Here is a 7,538-nt window from a genome sequence, read left to right as displayed (position 1 = left end):
CCATGTCGATTCCCTCAATAGTAATCCGAGAGTATGATAAATTTTTGTTGAACTCGAGTGATTGATTGTGACATCTCCACAAGCGGGGGCTACTCGTAAAAAACGCTTGGAATCCGCCACCGCATCAGATTATCAGCAGAAATCTGCCCTACTAGCGCACTCACGATGTGTTTAGTCCGATAGGTTGGCGGAATGGCGAGTACCAATCGGTAAGATCCAACACGTCCAATGGACCGATCTTATACCGTGTCCGGGAAACACAAATCCTTCTCGGGAACCTTTTGACCCAGAATCCAGAGATCGCAGGACCGCCGGAGACGGTGGATTTCAAGAGTATTTGAATAGTTTTACGGTCCTCGATTACCGTATGATATTAGGTTTTTACGCCAGTTGTACAGTACTGTACTCACAGTACCATGCTCGGTCCGCGGCGAACCAAGACATCCGGGGGCGCACGGGGCTGGGAGATCCCAAAAAATGCAGTAATTAGCGGTCGAAGGCCCATGACCGTTACCCCGGCGACAAACGCCAACGAATTCACCAGACTCCTCCACGTCGGAACATGCAGACGTTCATCCGGGCTTAGTAATCGTATCACGTTAATATGATGTTAGTGCAAGTTAATCGATACCGTTCGTACTTAACTTACGAGTAGTCACCCGTGTGGTACCACACGGAGCTAAAATGGAGTGCAGTGTTAAGCAATTGCCATGTTTGATAAATAGTAATTTAACCGTAGATAGTAGAAATACATATTGAAAACAAAAACAATAATTATGAAAAATCAAAGTATTAAGAAATATTCAAAGTAGAAGAGAAAGAAGAATATATAGAGGGAAAAACAGAGACAAATTCAATAAGAACAGTAAGAGAGATAGGAGACAAAAGTAAATAGAATATAAAAGAGAATGATCAAATAATTAGATAGGAATATTAGAGATAATAAAAAATACAATAGGAAAACTTATATAGGAAAAATCTCAGAATAAACAACAATTTTGCACAATTTGTCCCCTTCAAATACCAAGTTGGATAATAAGACTTTGACCCTTTCACTACTTGTTGCTCTGTACAATGCCATGTACAATTTCCCATGTCCAAAGACATTCTCTGTAACCGGTATGGGTACTCAGTTATTGGTTTTGTTTTATGTTTTGTTTTAAGTATCGCTTTAATACTTGGTTTGTTTTAAGTATCATTTGATACTTAAGAAGTTTTACCAAAGAGTATCAATTGATACCTTTGATTAGTTTCGTTCATGCTAGACATGAACAGATTTGTGTATTTAAAGACCACCTGTTTCCGCGATAGAAAAGGCAGACTTCGACAGACAGTATTTCAATATACTTGGTTGAACGGTTACTTCTTTGTTCCTCAGTACACCCTCGAAGCCTCCTTTAGTTCTCAGCTCTCGCCTCCTCTCCGGAAGAGCAGGCCACCTGCCAACTATCGTATCTATTACCGATAACGTGATTAGCACCTTGCGAACACATTACATTTTTTTAACCTTAGCAAGTGGTTAAGAACATGTCCACGGATTTAGGCCTGATCAACCTATCGATATCCACCTCAGAATGCTAGCAGAGAGAAGCGGCAGAATCACGGCACATTCGACTTCATCTCAAACCCAAGATAGAGTTGTTGACGACCAGGAGTGGGAAGCAAATCCCACGGTAAGACCTTACAAGAAAGAAACAACCCCGGCACTCTGCTAAAGAGCCGGGCGATCCTGCAAATACGGAAGATACACAACCTCCAGGAGAATTCCCTTCTACTCCAGCAAAGAAGCCTTCCTTTAAACCTCCAATCGACTCAGAATCCAGTAGCGAACCAGATATGGCTAGCACAGGAGGAGGGCCTTTTGGAGGAGGAAAATCTTGGGCTAGGCCTGAAGAAGAGGAGGTACCTGTAGCATTTGAACCCCCTAAGTTTAAACTCCACCTCCCAGCGAAGTTCACAGGAGAAGGAAAAGACCTCAAACCGGAAGCTTTTGACCGATGGGCGACAGAACTCTCACACTTCCTACTCTTACAAGGAAAAGATGTGGAAGACCCTACAGCCGGACTTATCATTGGATCATTTTGCGAAGGAAAGGTAACCGACGCATACCACCAATACTATAAGGAATACGGCGGGAATGTAAGATTAAGAGGAACTACAGTTCTCGATTACCTGAAAGGACAATTCCAATCCTCTATAACCTACGACCTCCTATACAACAAATTCAACCAGCTCCAGCAATGTAACGGAATGCATGTCAAGCGAATCACCGATGTGGCTACGGACCTGATGATGTATAAGGACCGAATGGAGAGAGGAAGTATCTCCAAATACATCTTGAAGCGACGATTCTACGACACTATGCACCCTACCCTCCGGCGAGAAGTAGAACCGCTCGAGGAAGATGGCGATGATATTGCAGTAATAATTGCAAGAGCAGAACAAAAGGACGCCATTCTCCATAAGACCAAGGCTTACAAAATACAGACATCATCTAGTAGGAACGGCCAGCCACGGCACAAAGCCTCCAGCAACTCTGAAGATGATATCCCACAGGTTTTCAAGAAGAAAACAAAATACTCCAAAGAATCAAGACGGCAGAAAGGAGAATGTTTTGAATGTGGAAAAACAGGACACATGGCAAAGAACTGTCATACTAAGAAAGGGAAAGAAAAGGCAATTAAGCAAGAGGCATCGGCCAACAACATTGAAAGCGATAATACCCAATCCAGCGAATATCAAGAGATCCATATCGGATATATCGATGTGGAATACAACAGTGTTTGACCTCCGGCTACATTCAAAGCACACACCACTCTAGAAGGTACTATCCTAATCAATGGCAAAAAGGCTCGAGTCCTATTCGACACTGGCGCAATTGGAAGAGATATGATCAGTAATGCCTTTGTCTCTGTCCATGGACTCCCAACTCGAGACCTTAACCAACCCATACCAGTCAATATGGCAGTAAAGGGATCACAATCCACAAGTCAAAAAACCTGTAGTGCAACTATTCAACTTGGTTCTGTAGTCCTACCCTCCCAGGAAATGCTGGTTGGAAATTTAGCCAAATACGATGCCCTAATAGGTATGCCATTCCTGAACCGCCACAAAGCTATAATCAGGTGTGGGGAATCAACCATTGATTTCACAGATGAGAAGGTCAGAGTCTCATGCAAGCCAACAAGCGGAGAATACCGAGCCGCAGTCTGTGAAGCAACTGCCCAACGACTATTGGATGAATACTCTGATGTTTTCCCTGATCAAATACCCGAAGAATTACCGCCTATGAGAGAGGTGAACCACCACATTCGCCTCCGAGACCCCTCTAATCTCAAAAACCAACCCACTTATTCTATTCCTGACGCCTACAAAAGCCCACTTTGTAATTGGATCAACCAACAACAAAGAAGAGGAGTCATCTACTGGGCAGAAGCCCCAGGTGCGGCTCCTATATTTGTTCAACCCAAAGCAGATGACAACAGAATTCGCCCCTTGGTTGACCTCAAGCTACGGAACGAAAACACGGTTATGGACAGCTCCGCTATCCCAAGCCAAACCCAGATGCTAAATGGAGTTGGACGGGCTAGATTCCGAAGTAAGATTGACCTAAGCGATGCCTACTTCCAAACAAGGTTAGATCCAGAAAGCGAACGCTACAACAGTTTCAAAACACCCTTCGGAAGTTTTATTAGCCGAGTTATGTTACAAGGTGATATGAATGCGCCCGCCACCTTTATGCGAATTATGGAAAACCTCCTGAGCGAATACCTCCACCATTTTGTTTGGGTCTACATTGATGATATTCTCATCTTCTCGAACACCAAAATAGAATATGCCTACCATATAGGTTTAGTTTATACCAACCTTAGGGAAGCTAAATTCTACGCTAGCAGAAACAAATCAATCCTGTTTGCCGATAAACTCGATATCCTAGAACATGTTATAGATGATGAAGGAATACATGCAGCTCCTGGAAAAATATCCTGTTTAACAGAATGGATGACACCCCAAAATCAAAAAGAACTCATGTGATTCCTAGGACTAGTCAACTATATTTCCCAGTTCCTACCACACCAAGCCACTATAACAGCGCCGCTCGCAGACCTTACCGGCAATGCAGAATTTGTCTGGACCTACACTCATGACCAAGCCTTTACCAACATCAAGGAGTTAATTAAGAACGCCAACATTATTCAACCTATCGGCTATAGTAAACCAAAACCAATATGGCTGATTACTGATGCATCGGATATTGGAGTTGGAGCATGGGTTGGACAAGGGGCCTCCCATGAAATGGCGAGACCGGCAGCATTACAGAGCAGAAAGTTCACTAAGTCACAGATGAACTTTGGAACAACAGACAAGGAAGCTCTTGCTGTAATTGATGCTCTCGCCGCTTTCAACCACATCCTGATAGACAATACCTTCACTATTGTTACTGACCACCAACCTGTCACTAATCTAAAAACAGAAAGAATACCTGGAAGAAGAAGAACAAGATGAATAGGCGAAATCAGCAAACACGATGCAAAAATCATCTATACCCCTAGAAGAACGAACTATTTAGCTGATGATCTCTCCCGCCTATATGAGAATCAAGATCTCGCAGATCCTCTTCTTGTTCATGACCACACAAGACAAAGCGAAGACAGCCCTGACGACACCTTCTATGAACAAGAACCATCGATGGCTACCGCCAGCTCTGCCACTCCCTCCAATCCTTTCTCTTACACCGTGTACAGCTCTGCCGGAACGGAATGAGGAAAAGACATTAATGAAGAATGGAAAGACTATTGCACACTCCGCAGCACCCCTCCTCATGAGCTTGAACAAAGCAGACTCCACTGGTCCCACTGTTATCACGACACCTGCCCTTTTCACCAGACTGAGATTAAGTTCGGCAACAGATACCAGCGACCGTACTATATGCCTGCTAATGATTCCAAAAACACTAGCTTTGACACCGTAGAAGGAGCAGAAGAGATGATCGATGAAGATGAATCGACCCAACCTCCTCATACCCTTAATCCTGTTCCAACACGATACCAAGGTCTTGAAGAACTCGAACAAGCAGCAGCCTACGTGGATGTAATATCCTATTTACACCCCCCACAGTCAGCCCCGCCATTCTCTCCCCCAATAATCGATTCACGACCACTATATAGTGGACCCTTACGAGTATACAACAATGAAACCATTGTCTCGGTCATACCCCCTACTATTCTCAAGCATCACCGACAACTCTATGAAACCTTTGAGGAGGAGGATGCCCCTATCGAACCAACAAGAGGATCCCTGATTGAGGATGAACGAGATGTTAGATCAACTACAGAAGAATTAACCTCATCTTTCCGAAGCCAAATGATAGCAGGATATCACTATAATCCAATCTATTTCAAAGCAATGGATAGCTCCAGGCATGGAGACCTCGCCCCCTACAACATATCCAATGGAATGGTCTATACCAGCACCCGTTATGGTGAACATTGCCTATACGTCCCAAAAGGCCATATGTTCAATGGAATGACTATTAGAGAATATGTCATCTCCGAGATTCACAACAAAGGACACCACAGTGTGGACCGCAACCTTCAATATGCCTCAGAATATGTTTACTAGCCTGAGATGCGCAAGGATTTCCGCGATTTCGTCAAACAATGTGAACTCAGCCAGGCAAATTAGGAGCAAACACAACTACCTGAAGGGAAAGCACAGACTCTCTAACTACCATGTGAAATATTCGAATCCTATACCATCGACTTCGCAGGACCATTCAACAAGTCCGCCGGATATGACACCATCTTGGTAGCTGTGGATTGATTTTCTGGATATACATGGCTCATACCAATGAAGGTTACCGATTCCTCTAAAGACACCTGGAATAACCTCCAAAGACACCTATTTACCCCCCATGGGTACCCCTTATCTATTGTCAGTGATGCTGATCCCCAGTTCACCGCCAGATTCTGGAAGGAAACCTTGACCTCCTTCGGAATCAACCACATTATGGCTGCCCCTGGACACCATGAGACTAATGGCCAAGCAGAACGAAAAATCCGCGAAGTTAAGACCGGAATTAGGAACATGATCAATGAACGACAAACCAACTGGGAACCAGCCCTTGTTGAGCTCGCTGCGTATATCAATGCCGGATTTTCAGATACGTTGGGAATGTCACCATACAAGGCAGTCTTTGGCCGCCAATACCCCCTCCTACCTACAACACTATTTAAGAACTCCTTAGTCTCTGCCTCCGACGATCATCTAAACCACCATCAAGCAATTTGGAATGATGCCTTCCAAGCTGTTAAAGCTGCCCAATTCCGAAGCACCACTACTGCTCAGAAGCGATGATGTAAACATGTCCCTATTCTACCAGGTGATATACTCATGGTACATGGAAACATGTTCATAACCAATGTTGGATGCAGCAAGAAACTGCAACCCCGATGGCGAGGACCCTTCAAAGTCTTATCTTTTGATAAGCATACAGAAAACTACACAGTCCAGATGGATGGACGCATGTAACGCCGCAATACCACGGTCTTCCATGCCTCTGCTGTCAAGCGATTCCACCCAAATGACGACGCCAAGTTCCCTGGAAGAACCCACTCACGACCTGCACCTATCATCATCGACAAGAAAGATGAATGGGAAGTGGAAGAAATAAGAGATCACCGCCTTTGGCACGGAAATGACCAGTTCCTAGTCAAATGAAAAGGGTATCCAACATGTGAAAATATCTGGGAACCGCTAGAAGGACTAGAGTACACTATGGATATGGTAAATAATTGGTGGAAAGACAACATGCCAAACGAATCCCTCCCCCAACGATCAATTACATCACCATGTTCTGGACACCTACGATGCCAGAAACTGAGTGATGGCATGCAGAACTCGAAGCTAGAGATGGATTTTGGGCACCATACTTTGAGTCGGAATTCAAAGGCAGTAATGAGGAGAATCAAGCTATGGAGCAGGCTCTCAACAACTTAATCTAGTCACCAATCACCATCCGAATACCATAACGATGTCAAACTATGTAGAGCTCAATGTGAGGCTGCGACAACAGATTGTTGGACTGTTGTTGAACCGCGATGTTATTCAACTTGAAGACTACTTCGAAATCCTCTGGATAGATTACTGTCCTGATTGCGATCACGCTTGGGTTGATATACAACGCGAATCTGGTATTCGTGACTACTGTGATTTACATTTCTTTGAGTCTGAGTATTTTCTTAAGATTTCCTCTTGTCCCTGGTATAATACTTATGATGAAGAGTTTCTTGCAGAAACTGAAGCCATGAGTTTCTCGGAATCCGCTTTTGATGATTATTATGATTTGTTTGTTTAAACAGTTGTTTTGTTTTGGGGAATGTAACTGGTACGGGTACTCGGTTATTGGTTTTGTTTTATATTTTGTTTTAAGTATTGCTTTGATACTTGGTTTGTTTTAAGTATCATTTGATACTTGGTTTTGTTTTATGTTTTGTTTTATGTTTTGTTTTAAGTATCGCTTTGATACTTGGTTTGTT

Source organism: Tuber melanosporum (assembly GCF_000151645.1).
Source record: "Tuber melanosporum whole genome shotgun sequence assembly, scaffold_1, strain Mel28".
Lineage (NCBI taxonomy): Eukaryota > Fungi > Ascomycota > Pezizomycetes > Pezizales > Tuberaceae > Tuber > Tuber melanosporum.
This window is presented reverse-complemented; position numbering follows the sequence as displayed.